Raw genomic sequence first — 15389 nt, 5'->3', positions numbered from 1 at the left:
CTCATGAGCCCATGGTGATGTGAGAAGAAACTAGCAAAGATAGAGCCATTGGGTAACAACATATTTTACTTCATGCTAGAGCATCACTGATATGCAAGGTCTATCTACCCACAATTGTTGCTTTTCATTTGTTTGCTTGTTAGCTGGACTAAACAGATCTATGTGTACCACACAGAGACTAGAGATGGGGGAAGAAACTTCACATACAAAGTTGCCTAACACACACTTTCCAAGACTTTCATGGGTATTCCATTTCAAATTTACATGCGGCGAGAACTTCAATGGGTTGTATCCAAAGCAGCACAAATTCACTGACGCATCGATGCAAGGATTCCTGCATGTACAATGGGACTTCCCTACTCCCTTCTCCCTGAACATCTCCTAAATCTGTACTAGGGGTGTCCCAAACCCTACATAGCAGATTCGAGCAGAATGCATTGGAGGGGGGGAGGGGCAGGAGTCCCACTTCACAAGCAGAAATCTTTGCACTCCTGGGATGCATTGGTTGGATTCCATCCAGTCACTTTTTAATTGGATTTTTATATGTCTTATGTTTATTGGTTCCTTCTTTTGCATCCTTCATTTCAGCATATTCATTTAAACATTCAAAATAGTAAAATAGTGATAAGAGCTACAACCAATAAGAGCAACGTACAAGATGAAAATCATGTTATGTTCAATAAGTCGTAAATCAATTTCAGCTCAGAAATGCCATTATGCAACCTGCAAATATCAGGAAAATATTGATTAAGGGCTGTACAGTTATACCTCGGGTTGCAATCGCTGCAGGTTGCGCATTTTCGGGTTACGGATGTGCCAAACCCAGAAGTACCGGAACGGGTTGCCAGTTTTGGCGCTCGCGCATGCGCAAAAACACTAAATCGCGCTTAGCGCATGTGCAGAAGCACCGAATCATGCCACGTGCGTGCGCAGACGCGGTGCTGCTGGTTGCGAATGCTACAGGTTGCGAACGTGCCTCCTGCACGCATCACGTTCGCAACCCGAGGTTCCACTGTAAACAGCACTTAGGTGCTGCTCTTGCAACAGACCTCCATTTGTGCAATGCAACTTGTGTTTCTTCTCATCTTCACTGCTGCCCACAACTTTAAAATGCCCTCCACAGGGCTTGGGGTCTCCCATAGAAGATTTGGGAGTCACACAGGGACAAAAGATGAAGGGGAAGTTTCATTATACAAGTGGAACTTCACTCATGCAGCATGGTACACAACCCCTAATGATTTTGTTTTAGAATTTGAGAACAGCCTAGATCAGAATCGGCTACCTCCACAGCAAAGCAAATGCACTAACACCAGTCTACACCCTTGACAAGAAGCAAATTATGTCCTTGAATACATGTCATAAGTAATCACTTTGTTTCTGTCTTTATACAAATGGTTTTTTGTCTTCTTTTGAACCCAATGCTTAGTCGGTTGGCCTGCCAGGGTTTACAGTGTGGCATAAATAGACTGCATCCGTTAATGGTGGTGCCCAAAAATCAATGATGGGAGCGGGGGGGGGGGAATTGATGTGTCTTAGGGCTATGTTTTGAGTCACACTTATCTGCTCACACTCGGAACTATTTTTGCAGGTAATAGCTTGCGGTTTGATTGCACTCACACTCAGAAATAAAATAACTTGACTTTGGGTAAAGTAAAGCCACAACTTTAATAACTTTGCACAAATGAGATCTGCAATGGAACAAACTATGCATGTGTTTGCTAAGGATAGAAGCTGCCACAACCACCTCCTGCTGACTAAAGGTGGATGAGGCTGTCCCAACCCTGAGGCCAGACCCTCCAAATGTCCCTATTTTCCAGGGACATCCCTGATTTAGAGAAGCCGTCCTGGTTTCTGATTTGATCCTGAAAGGTCCTGCTTTTCCTTAGGACATCCTTTTTTTTCATTAGAGAAATGTTGGAGGGTTTGGAGTTATCTGACCCCCGAGCCGTCTGAAGACAATCCTGTATAGGGAAGTTTTTTTTAAAAAAATGTTTAATGTTTTATTATGTTTTATACATGTTGGAAGCTGCCCAGAGCGCTGGGGCAACCCAATAAGACGTGTGGGGTCTAAATAGTAAAATCACCATTGTGGAATGGGACATCCCTATTTTCATCATATAAATGTTGGCAGGTATGTGAGGCTAGTTAACAACGCATTCTTTCTGTCCACTTGGTCACTTTTTCGAAGAAGGTTTTTCTGAGTCATAACCACGACCACCCTTGGCGTCAAGACTCTTTAGCCCCATTTTCACGAAACATTTAAAGCAGTATCATACAACTTTAAACAGCCACGGCTTCTCCCCCAAACTTCCTGGGGACTGTAGTTAGCTGAAGGTGTTGAGAGTTGCTAAAAGACCCTGATCACCCCCACAGAGTTACAATTTCAAGAGTTATCTGGGAAGAGGGATTGAGCAGTGTTGTTGTTTTTCCCCTGGGGGTACGCAGGGGCACGCATACCCCCAAACATTTTGTGAATCTTTGTACTTTTGTCCATTTACTGTATTTATTTTCCCCGATTTGAACTATAAAATGGTGGTTTTCTTGAGTCAAAATGAGAGTACCCCTAAACATTTTTTAGAAAAAAGGCACTGACTCTGAGAATTGTAGCTCTGTAAGGGGAATAAGGAGGGACACGGGTGGCGCTGTGGGTTAAACCACTGAGCCTAGGACTTGCCGATCAGAAGGTCGGTGGTTCGAATCCCTGCAACGGGGTGAGCTTCGGTTGCTCAGTCCCAGCTCCTGCCAACCTAGCAGTTTGAAAGCACGTCAAAGTGCAAGTAGATAAATAGGTACCACTCTGGCAGGAAGGTAAACGGCATTTCCGTGAGCTGCTCTGGTTTGCCAGAAGCGGCTTAGTCATGCTGGCCACATGACCCAAAAGATGTACGCCGGCTCCCTCGGCCAATAAAGCGAGACGAGCACCGCAACCCCAGAGTCGGCCACGACTGGACCTAATGGTCAGGGGTCCCTTTACCTTGACCTTTTAAGGGGAATAGGGCCCCCTAACAACTATCCACACCCTTGACTAACTTCAGCTCCCAGGATTATTTGAGGGAAGCCTTTGCAGTTTAAAGTGGTATGATTATGCTTTAAATATAGCATCAAGTCACAAGAATCTCCTTTCCCCTTCCAAGTCACACACAGAGTTACCTTCTTTTCTTTTCATTTATAGTTATGACTTATTACGGCCCAATCCTAAGACTAGCTGTACTATACAATTAATATTTAGGATACAGAGTTCCATCTGTCACGGTTCATGGTGGCATGCCTGCACTGCAGAGACACAGTACTCTACTCTTGTTGTCATATAGGAGCAAATGTTCAGGATGTCAGAAGTTTAAACAGGCAGAAAGGCCAATGGAATGCAACAAGTAGCCGGTCCAAGACTCACTCCCTTCAGAGTCTTTCTGCAGGATGTGTTTCTGAACTAGGTTGTCAATTTCTGCAGCTGCAAATGTTTCAAGTGGATACATGCACACTGCACCTTTCCCCCATGGGCTGTGCATGCCCTCAGAGTGGGCACAACCAGGGTGGGCAAAATATGGATGTTTATGTTAATTTGTGCTATGTTTGTTCTTGAGCTGAACTTGAATCATCTGCCTAGATCTGACTAGTCCCCCAAGCACTGGGAAGCACTATACCTGAGAGAGACCAGAAATTCCCCACTCTTTGTCTCTCTGTTAGCACATAAGCCACGGATCTGGGACAGGACATTTAACTTCTGGCTTCGGCTAAACTCAAATCCCCCCAGTCTAATATCCCTAGTGCTACAAGACTGGCACAAAAGTGCCTGGTCTAAAATTGTCTATCAAAAACTTCACTCTTGTGGTTTATCCCCACAACAGCTACTCACCGTAGGTTTCAGTAAAGCAACAGTCTAATTTGTCAATGCCTAAATGATTTCGAGCATCAGAACAACTTGGCCACAATAAGGAAATTTTCCCCATGGTACGACCGTTTTCCATCTTCCCACTTCGATTTTCTGGCACCCCATCTGTATAACCTAGCAATTTCAAAATATAGATGCGATTTTACCCTCTCAAGATTGAATGTATTGCCCTCAGCTGTACTTGAGGGACAATTCCAACAAATTCCACACGAAAAACGCTTATGTCCCTACGGAGATGGCATCACCGAATCAGTGGCACATGCCCTCCTGGCTTGCACTCTTTATAAAGACCTGAGGAATGAGATTATCACCCCTCTTTTATTGTCCATTCCGGGTCACCCAACCACTGCCACAGTGTCTTTTCTCCTGGCAGATCAAGAGGAGCAGATGACAGCAACAGTTGCAAGGTTTTTAGCTGGGACAATCAGAATAAGGTCCACTATTTGACTGCTGATTCAGGACCCTAAACTGTGTTTTATATAATCGACTATTAATTTTGTTCTGTGTATATTGCAATGTTCTTTTGTTGCTATGGCTGATGACTGATGCAAATAAAGTTTCATTCATTCATTCATAAGTCATATACACCAGTAGTCTAGTCTAAAAAACAAACAAACCCTAAAAACCCTCATGCTAAACCAGAGATGAGGCACACATGACCCTCCAAATGTTCTAAGACTACAGATCTCAACATCCCTGGCCTTTGGCCATGTTGACTGATGCTGATAGAATTGGAGCCCACAACATCTGGAAGATCACAGTCCACTTAGTTCTGAAGTCTTGCCTTCTCTACTAGGGCTCTTTAGTACTCACAAAGATGCTCCCATACTTCTTTACAGCCCTTAGAACCATGCGAGGACATACAAGCTTTTCCTCTTCATTATGTGGTGAGTATCTGAAGTCGTCAAACATTCTTCAGGCAAGATTTTGCATCTCATCTGAATGCTTTGTGGCCTTATCTGGACCCTCCCACCAAGGCAGCTATCATTCCCTTTAACATCAATCTTCAGGGGGTAGGTGCTGTTGTTTATGCTGCCAAAACAGCACTGCCAATTACATAATGGACCCAACATCCATCAAGGATGATTCTGTAGCCATGCACAAGAGGGAGGATATCAACATGCCCATGGAATCAAGAGATCTTAGAAATACAAAAAATAAAAAATAAGGGTAGGCTCAAAATGGGCATTTTCCCAAAAAAACAGTTAAAGCAAAATTGGGTGTTTATGAAACAAAACTTTCTCAGTTTCTCTGCAATCCAAATAAGGCTCAATCTAGGGCATTGTTCTTCAGTTGGGACCCATTATGGCTTGCAGCCTGATCCAAGTTGGGCCACAACAACAGTACAATTATATGAGGGGTTTAAGGTGGCTCCTAGATCTGAAAAGATTGAAGACTACTCATATAGGAGAATGTTCCCCCAACTTCCCAGCATGTATGATGAAAGAGCAGGGCAACTCACCATTAGGAAATGGAAAGTGTTGAAGATGCTGATCTCCATAAGCAAAAGTCACCCAGTGAGCCTCATGGTTAAGTGGGGATTTGAACCCTGGATTTGAACCCTGCTCCAAACAGACTCTCAAGTTCTTAAGCATTTGTGTGGACAGGTCCCCAGATCCCGAGCGGTCCCCCCCGTCATGTGGAATAACGACTCAAGACAACGTGCTATGGGATTAAATTGGCCACAACTTTATTAAATTTCAAATGTGGGTAGACCTTGGCTCAGGCATTGGGCGTTCTCCCTCCCCAGTCCCCAGCCGGGGACCTAGGGAGCATCAGGGTTATCCAGTGTGTGGTGGGGGATGGGCCGGCTCTAGAGAACATATGTTCAAGCAGAGATAGCCGCCCCCGTTACGCCACCGCCGCAGGGGAGAGCAATGACGACCTTTCGGCGTACGGTCAAAGCCTCCCTTCAGAAACCCCCTTTAATTGGGAACCCTGGTATCGCCGCCGCAAAGAGGAAGATGGACTAAAGGATTCCGCCCAAGGCCTGATACCGCCAAAGTTGTGACGTTTTGCTACGGGAAAGGCGAAACCTGCCAATGCAGGGAAATTCCTTTCTGGCCCTTTAACAGCGACCTTAACGTAGCAGCGCCCACATACCTGTGAAGAAAAGTTAACCTGCAAAATAAGACATTAACTGAGGGTGGGTAGGGTGGGAGAAGCTCTGGAGCCAAGTGAGGATTCCCAGGTAAGATCCTCCCTCTATTGTGTGGGCAGGTAATCCCTCCCCTACCTGGCCTGGTCTCCTTGGCAACGCTTCCCCCAGGTGGGATTGGACAACTGACTGAGGTAGGCGGAGACCTCTAGGTATCCCACCTGAGGGAAGGCAAAGCCAAGCCTATGCTGATGGAGCCGCTCCAGATCCAGGGGCTGCGCGTGTCCACGCAAAGGGCGCCCCCCGTTTTAAGCAGGGAGTGGTCATTGTTTAAGATTCCTCAAAAAAATCAAATCAGCAAATTTAGGGCAGTGCGAGCAGTAAGGTTACATTGGGTATGCAGCTGACGAGGGCATATTTAAACATGTATTTTTTGGGGAGGACCTCAGGCCAAATGTGGCCCTCCAGGGCACTCTTTGCAGCCCTTGGGACTCTGCACAGACCACACCATCTCCCCAGCCACACAACCTCTTCTTGGTGTCAGGCCACAAAGAAGTCCATCAGTTTAGCTTTTCCTTTCCTCAGTTTTCATCTATTTTCCCTGCTATGGAAATATTCCAATCTGTTTGGCCGGGGGGGGGGGAGCGAGAGAGCACACAAGGGTGGGGAATGTGCCCAAATGTGTGTCTAATGTAACTCTGTTTGGCCCTCATACTCTCCTCAGGCCACATCTCTCACTGGCCCTTGCTTCAGTCATTGTTTTTCCCTGTCTGAGATGTGGCCTTGTACTCTGATACTGCCTCTTGCATGCCAAGACAGTAGAGAAGGGCATGTGAGTTTCTAGAAACTAGCCTACTGCACAAAGGTCAACCCTACATTCATTTCTCTGCCTCTGCTCCCGCCCACCACTAGCATAAGGCCCTCAGAAGGTTATCCAGAAGGGAATGAAATCCTCAGGCTGAAAATGGTTCCCCACCCAGAGAAGGAGAAAATGAGAAATGGCATAATGAACCTTCTGTAGAATCCCTAAGCACCAAAGGAGCTCTTTTCATCACTCTATATCCTGAAGCCTTCTCCTGTATAGCTACGGAGTTGGCCAAAACTTGTGGTGCCATCCAGGATAATGCTCAGGAAGCCACACCTAAGGTGGCTGATGCCGAGCAAGATGGGCAGGAATGAGGCTTCCACCTGCTCCGTCTCTTTCCCTTGTGAACTCAAAGCATTTTCATTCATCCTAGGCCAGCGTAGTGGCCAACCCACCATTTAATAATACAGGACTGAACATGATAGGAGGAATTGTGTTGCCTTGATAACATCAAGCCTTAAAACGAAGAGACTCCTTTCTGATCGTGCCTGCACATGTTTGACTCCAAGAGACGTACAGCATTTCTGATGGTGAGGGATGCCAAGGTCAGGCAAAACATCAGGGCGCTTTTTCAAAAGGGATGCTAAGAAGGGACACAAGTCCCAAGGTGGCTCCCTAGACTGGATGGGTAAGATGTGGCTTGCTCTGGGTGGGGAAACACTCTCTGTGTAGGAGCAGGAACATATCTATGGGTACTTCTGGAACCATTCCTGTCGCTTGAGGCTCAAGTAGCCTCAGTGGCCCAGTGTGCCTTCCATCAGATTAGAGTTTATCTGGACAGGGGCAGCCTATCTTCTGTTGACTATGCTCTAGTAACCTCTTGGTTGAACTACTGTTGTTGTTGTCATTTAGTCGTGTCCGACTCTTCGTGACCCCATGGACCAGAGCACACCAAGCACTCCTGTCTTCCACTGCCTCCTGCAGTTTGGTCAAACTCATGTTCGTAGCTTCAAGAACACTGTCCAACCATCTCGTCCTCTGTGCCCTTCTCCTTGTGCCCTCTATCTTTCCCAACATCGGGGTCTTTTCCAGGGAGTCTTCTCTTGCGTGGCGAGTTCCCGCCCCCCCCCCCAGGGAAATAAAGACAGAAGACACCAGAGTTTAAGGTTAATGGGTCAAATTAGGCCACAACTTTATTGATTACAGGAATTGAGGGGTATTGGCTTAGGCATTGGTCCTATCAGCTAATATGTCATGGACGCACTGTTTATCAATCTAAGCTCAAGACTGGGCCAATATATTTTGTTTCCTGAAGTGAAGGATAAGATAGCATCCCTCCCTCTTCCACAAACAATCTGATAAGGCTGTCAATTGACTCTTAATTTGACAGTAAGAGGCGGGGGAGAGAAGTATCTTCCACCACATCTGAGACATTGGGGGGAACATGCATCATATAGAGCTCTGTTTGTATGGCCAGAGGTAGGAGTGCCAACTTGAATAACATATTGGGGCCCTGTACCACACAATTGATCACAAGATCATTTGAATGGCAATGCCCAGTAACTTTGGGTGGGCCAGGCCTTCTCAAATATTTTATATTTTATCGGCTTAATATTAAATAGCCTTTAAATATATATATATATATAACTAAAACATTAATCTAAATATAGTGGTACCTCGGGTTACATACGCTTCAGGTTACAGACTCCGCTAACCCAGAAATAGTGCTTCAGGTTAAGAACTTTGCTTCAGGATGAGAACAGAAATCGTGCTCCGGCGGCGCAGCAGCAGCAGAAGGCCCCATTAGCTAAAGTGGTGCTTCAGGTTAAGAACAGTTTCAGGTTAAGTACGGACCTCCAGAATGAATTAAGTACTTAACCCGAGGTACCACTGTACAATAAGAACATAGAAAAAAGAGAGAAATAAAAGCAGGTAAATAGAAAGAAAGAGAGAGAGAAATAAAATTCAGAAATTAAAGAACTTTCGTTTCTTCGTCTGACCACTGTATATATACAATATTCATTTCAACCACTCCAGTATAACACCCTAAAAAGCCACTTCTTATAAACAAACATTATCTTCCATCCTCAGATCCAAATGTCATTATTTCGTTTTCTTTTTCATGCAAAAATATGGGAGGTTTCTACTCTTTAATAAATGTTAACAATGACTTTTCTCTCATTAAACATGTCAGTTTCTCCATCTCAGCTGAATCTGTTAATTTTAATAGTCATTCTTCCATTGTTGGTAGTGATGAGCCCTTCCATCTTTGTGCATCTAAAAGTCTCGCTGTCATAATCAAATATTGAAGCAAAGTTCCATAGTCCTTTTCTAACTGTTTATCTATATGTTCCAGCAGGAAGAATTCTGGCTTCAGTTGATAGTTAGTCTTCAAAATTCTCCATATCAATGCATGTATTTGTATTCAATATGTTTTGGCTTTTTTACATGTTCACCAAGCATGATAAAATGTCCATTTTTTCCATATTCTAAATGATTTGTGTGTATAGGAATTAGTAAGCCAACTCAGAGATCAAAGCTTTTTTTTATTATTAATGTCAATACCCCTATAGGAACAATATGGATTTCTTTATCCACCAGTTTTGACCAATGGGTTCTCTTATTAGACAACAACAATTCCACCGTATGGCTAAATTGGCTCCCTTCATAATAGCTACTTAAGTTTGGAATGCCCCAACTGCTGCCTGATTGGTGGAAGTATAATCAGTGCTATTTTTTTCTGTAAAAAGATGTACCAGAACTCTCCATAAATGCCTACCTTGTTCTCTTCTTATCATGGCAATGAGAGGTGCCAGAACTGAGTTCTGGAAAGTTCCGGCTGAAAAAAAGCCCTGGGTATAATAAAGATTTCTTAAATACGTGATCAGTCCAATTGAAATATAAACTTATTAATTGTTTTAATGCCATTTGTTCAGATGAGCTATTGGTATCCAAATTGGCAGCATCTGAAACAAACAACAAACAAAAAAAGGAATTGAGTTACAATCATCATTTTAGATGATGGAGAGTCTCAATTTATTCCAATGTATTATATTTGTATTTATACCTTTCCAAACTGTGCAAAAACATTTTTTTGCTTAGACAAGCCCACCCAGGTACACAGATGTTGACATGCTTTAATCCCTTTTTAGTTTACTGCTGATTTACCGTATTTTTCACACCATAGGACGCACTGGACAATAGGACGCACCTTGTTTTAGAGGGGGGAGAACAAGGGGAAAAAATTCTTCCGCTCTCTGTCCAGCGCCCCTTCAGCGAAGCGGCAGGAAGTGCTGCGCAGAGAGTGGGAGAATTTTCCCCCTCTTGTTTTCCCACTCTAAAACAAGGTGCCGTTTAAGGTGCATTCAGTCGCCTTCAGGCGGCTACCTTGGAAGCCTGGAGAGCTAGAGGGGTCAGTGCGCACCGACCCCTCTCGCTCTCCAGGCTTCAGGTTCCTTTCGACCTGCTCTTTGGGGCTGGCAGGGGGAAGCCCACCACCAGCCCCAAAGAGCAGGTCAGGGAGCAGCGGAAAGGCGCAGCGGAGAGGCTCCTGCCATAGCCGCGCGTCACCTCTCCAGCCGGGAGAGGGTCGCGGGGGGGCTGCTTTAGCTCCGCGCACGCTCTCCCAGCTGGAGAGGTGACGCACGGCTATGGAGGCTCCTGCCATAGCCGCGCGTTACCTCTCCAGCCGGGAGAGGGCCGCGGGGTTATTGTGTCTTCGCTCCATAGGACGCACACACATTTCCCCTTCATTTTTGAAGGGGGAAAAGTGCGTCCTATAGAGCGAAAAATACGGTAGATTGCGTTTTTAAAAAACATTTTTATTGGTTTTTACAGATATTTTCTTACATAACATCATACTTTGCAAAAATAAAACAATTGGCTCCGTGAGCCTGTGACTTCCCTCCTCCCCGAATGATGGTTTTCAAATCTAATCTCCATATACTGCAATTTCCTATATTTCTTATTCCTATTAAATTATATCCTTATAGAATTACTTAAATACAATTAGTAATGAATGATAATTTTATCCTTACAAAACTTCTTATAACCCTACCAACGATGTTAATAGTTTACAGTTGTCTTTCAAATATAGCATAATTTTTTTCCAGTCTTTCTGAAAAGCCTAGTCCTGCTGGTTCTGGATTTTAATAGTTTTGAAAGTTTTTATTGATAAATTTAATATTTCTGGTAAACTGCTTGGAGGTTTTGTTTCAATCAAGTGGTATATAATTATTGCTAAATAAACAAACATAAACAAACTCAACTGCTAGGCAACCTCCCAGAGGCACCAAGTTGCACCCAACATTGAGGGTTTGCATGATGTCACACATGAATGACATCAAACATGTGTGACACCATACAGCAGCACTGGTGTGCTGGGCTCCTCAAAGGGTCATGCTGAAGATCCAGCCCTCCGGCATGGCTCTGTTGATGAGCACAGTGCACCTTGGAACTTCGTGTGTCATATGTGAGACTGTAGGAGGCCAATAGCCAGCCATTGGAAGGAGGTCTCAAACATTCAGGGCCCCTGGCCTGTTTCTTCTAGATATTGAGGGGACCAAAGACCCCTTGGCCTCTAGTGTTGGCCCGCCTGCTACCTCCTGCCTTTGCCCTGCCCTGAGTGTACCAGGCAAAGGAAGTACAGTCCTTTGTAACTTATAAAGTAGCATTATATGCGTTGGCAGCTAAGAAGATCAGGAGAAAAGAGCTAGAGAAAATAGCGGTCAACTGCAAAGGGGATTTGGACATTTAAGCTGGCATATTTTACCTGAGATTTCCCTGCTATTCTAGCTTATGCAACAAATAATCTCTAGGAGACTTGACCGTGGTTTATTGCACCGGTAGTTCTAAATGTTTTTTTTTAAGGTTTTAATGGTTATTGCTGTTTTTCCTTTTGTTCCCCCTGTGAACAATGCCATGGCCTTTGGCTAGCGCAATAAAGTTTATGAATGAATGAAAAAGTACAGTCGTACCTCTACTTACGTATCCCTCTGGATACAGAATCTTTGGGTTACAGCCATGACAAACCCAGAAGTGTATTGCTACACGCACATGCGCAGAAGCGCTTAAACACGCCGTGCACGTGCGCAGAAGCGCGCCTCTATTTACGTAATTTTCAGGTGTGAACGGACCCCCGGAATGAATTGAGTTCATATCCGGAGGGTCCACTGTATGATGATTCTGATGGGAACGCACTGGGTCTCCTTTGTGTAACACCTTAAGCAGATCCCACTAGCCATCATATATGAGCCTCCAGCCCAGACAGCATCCACAGAGGCCCATGCAAACTTACAGCAGCCATATATGGCAAGCCTGCCCTACTTCCCAGGCATTGGGTTGGGCTTTAATTGTGGGAGCACAAGTCCCTACATGCAGGGCTGTACCAACAATGAAGCACAGTGAAGCTGTGAATAAAGGCAGCAGATTCCTGAGAGGGTACCAACTTCCCCCTTCTTCCTCTAATCATTACCACCTTTGCATCATTTTAAAAAAAATGCATATGGAGAAGGGAATGTTATTACACTTCTTAAATGTGCAAAGCTATAGTGCTCATTTTGCATGGAAACTTGCCCCCTTCAAGGAGTGCTTGAAAAATTCAATTCTTGTGAACTCTGGTGGGAACGGATCTGATCCTGCAGCTCCTATACTAATGTGCCGATTACACAGTTTCAGATGTTATACAGATACCAATTAAAATCTTCTTTTTTTAAAAAAAAGCTGCACTTGGAAGGTTTGTTGAAAGAGGCAACTCTTCAACATACACCAAAAATAATATCCTGCATAATATACAAAGAGGGGCAGTTTTAAAGGGGAGGTGCCACCACACTAAAGGCCCAATTCTGGCTTCATGCAGAATGTACCTCCTTATAAAGATGATATCAATCAAACAATATTTTATTGCGGTCCAAAGACCCATAAAACATAAAACAATTTCAAAACTAGATACAGTTAAATCAACCAGACAGACAGGTGGAAGAAACCAAGGCAGTCATTTTGTTGTATCTAGGGCATAAAAAGGTAAAGGTACCCCTGCCCATACGGGCCAGTCGTGTCCGACTCTAGGGTTGTGCGCCCATCTCACTTAAGAGGCCGGGGGCCAGCGCTATCCGGAGACACTTCCAAGTCACGTGGACAGTGTGACGAAGCTGCTCTGGCGAGCCTGCACCAGCGCAGCACATGGAAACGCCGTTTACCTTCCCGCTAGAAAGCGGTACCTATTTATCTACTTGCACTTAGGGATGCTTTCGAACTGCTAGGTGGGCAGGAGCTGGGACCGAAGACAGGAGCTCACCCTGCCGCGGGGATTCGAACCACCGACCATACGATCGGCAAGTCCTAGGCGCTGAGGTTTCACCCACAGCGCCACCCGCGTCCCGTCTAGGGCATAATGATCTTTATTTATTATAACCCCTGAAAGAAACTTTGCCACGGCCAGTGGAATATCGTTTGACGTGTCTTCCAAAAGATATTTAATATGGGAGGCTTCGGATTTTCCCAGCAAATTTGTCAGTAAGGGTTTGATCAGTTGATCCCTTGCTTGCTCATATTGCCCACAAATGCAGTAGGATATGCTTCATACAATCGAAGTCCTGGGAACATAAATAAAGCCTATTCTGATAGGGGATGCCCCTCAGTCTGCCATTTAGAACTTCTGAGGGAAATACATTTAGTTTGGCTTTGGTAAATAAATGCCGATAGGTAGGTACAGACAAATTCGTAAGGTATGAGGATATCTGAAAGTCGTACCTGTATTGGATTCCAGCTGTGACTGGGCTACAAATTACATATGATTGGGATCGCAGGTCGCTATGTGAGATGTCCCAAAGCCTTTGCCTCAGGGATTCAAGGGCAGTGTCGTAACCCAGATGATATAAGAGGGATGATGGTAGTCCAATCGAGGAGGCTTTTCTGGCCATAGTTTTCAGCCATCTCGTTGGTTAAATGTACTAATAATCCCTTCCCCCGGCCAAATACTGAGATCTTGAGCCAGTATCTCAAGGCAGCCTACCATGCTTTGGTGGAGAGTGGGCATTCACCTGTTTCCAGAAATAGAATTGAATTTGGGACACAGTTTGGGACTTGTAAAAGGGACCAAAGAAAGATGATTACCGTATTTTTTGCACCATAACACTCACTTTTTTCCTCCTAGAAAGTAAGGGGAAATGTCTGTGCGTGTTATGGAGGGAATGCCTACGGGTGGCATGCCTACGGATTTTCCTCCTCTAAAAACTACGTGCGTGTTATGGTCGGGTGCGTGTTATAGAGCGAAAAATACGGTATCTGCAGGATGTCTTCTCCTGCAGAACTCAGCAATCAGTTGAGTATATATAATACACTGTTTTAAGTTTCCTGGTCCTGAGCTATATATGGCTTTGTTCATCTGCACCAGCAGGTTGGAATTAGGCAGTTAGCTGATGGGCAGCCAATGCCATTCTTTCTGGCATAATATAATGGTGATCTTCTTTCCCAAGGAGCAGTCGAGTCACTGCACTTTTGCACTAGCTGCAGCTTCCAGGTCATTCTCACTCTATATATGGCAGTAATCCAATCTGGAGGTCACCAGCACATGGACCAAAGCTGGGAAAAGGCAATCCTAACCACTGAGGTCACTTGGGGCACTAGTGACAGAGATGGATCCAGTAGTAGCACACCCTGCCTCTATGAACCTGCTCCTTCAACAGGAGTGTGGCCCCATCCAAACAGGCAATAGCCCCATTATCCAGACTCAGGAACCACCACTACAGCATCTCTGCTGGCTTGTACAGTTCCTGTGTGGGGAAAATAGTATCCAAATACATTTTGTAGAAATGCATATTTTGATCAAAATACATTTATACTGATTTTTTTTTTATTCACCAATTTATACATAAATGAAACAGAACAAATTTGCAAGTAAACACATACAACAGTGATATCCATCTAAAGATAGACTGATTTGACCATCCCTCTTTGGATCCACATCTGTTCATTTGGGACAGATTTAGTTTGGAGTGATTGGCTACTATGATCTCCTGCCTCATGGATCTCTGACTGGGCTACATCTTGAGCTTCTAGCTGGCAGGAGCTTGGAGATTCACACAAAGGTGTGAAATGGAGAAGACCACAAGAACATTTCCATGGCTGTCTTAGGAAATTTCTTCTCGCTATAGCAGTTTGGAACAGCAAGCTGGAGCTGGTATCTTGGGTGCACCTGAGTTATCATTGACAAGTACCATGCATATATGGCTGTGGACATCATGAAACCTTATAATTAATATACCAGGCTTCTACTTCAAAGGCAGGATGTCCAAATCCTCTTGTGGGTGTGGGTGATTGCAGGAAAAGTCTTCATGCCACAGCCTTCTTTCTCCCAGAAGGTTCACACAGAAAATTTGGCATGCATGTAGGTCATGGCGGTAGCCTGGAATGTATTATGCGCTGTGTCTAATCCAAATGGATTCATTTAGGAATTCGATCTGTTTATTTGATTCTGATATAAACTGTCTTGATCTGCACCTTCAGGTCCAATGATCAGGTCAGAAAACAGTTATCTACTGACTCTCACATTTCCTGTATGTGAGCTCTGAGCACATGACCTTTTGCCATTCTCCATC

The sequence above is a fragment of the Podarcis raffonei genome, chromosome 2, assembly GCF_027172205.1.
Source record: "Podarcis raffonei isolate rPodRaf1 chromosome 2, rPodRaf1.pri, whole genome shotgun sequence".
NCBI classification, from domain to species: domain Eukaryota; kingdom Metazoa; phylum Chordata; class Lepidosauria; order Squamata; family Lacertidae; genus Podarcis; species Podarcis raffonei.
The sequence above is the reverse complement of the archived record's forward strand: the minus strand, read 5'-3'. Positions refer to the sequence as shown.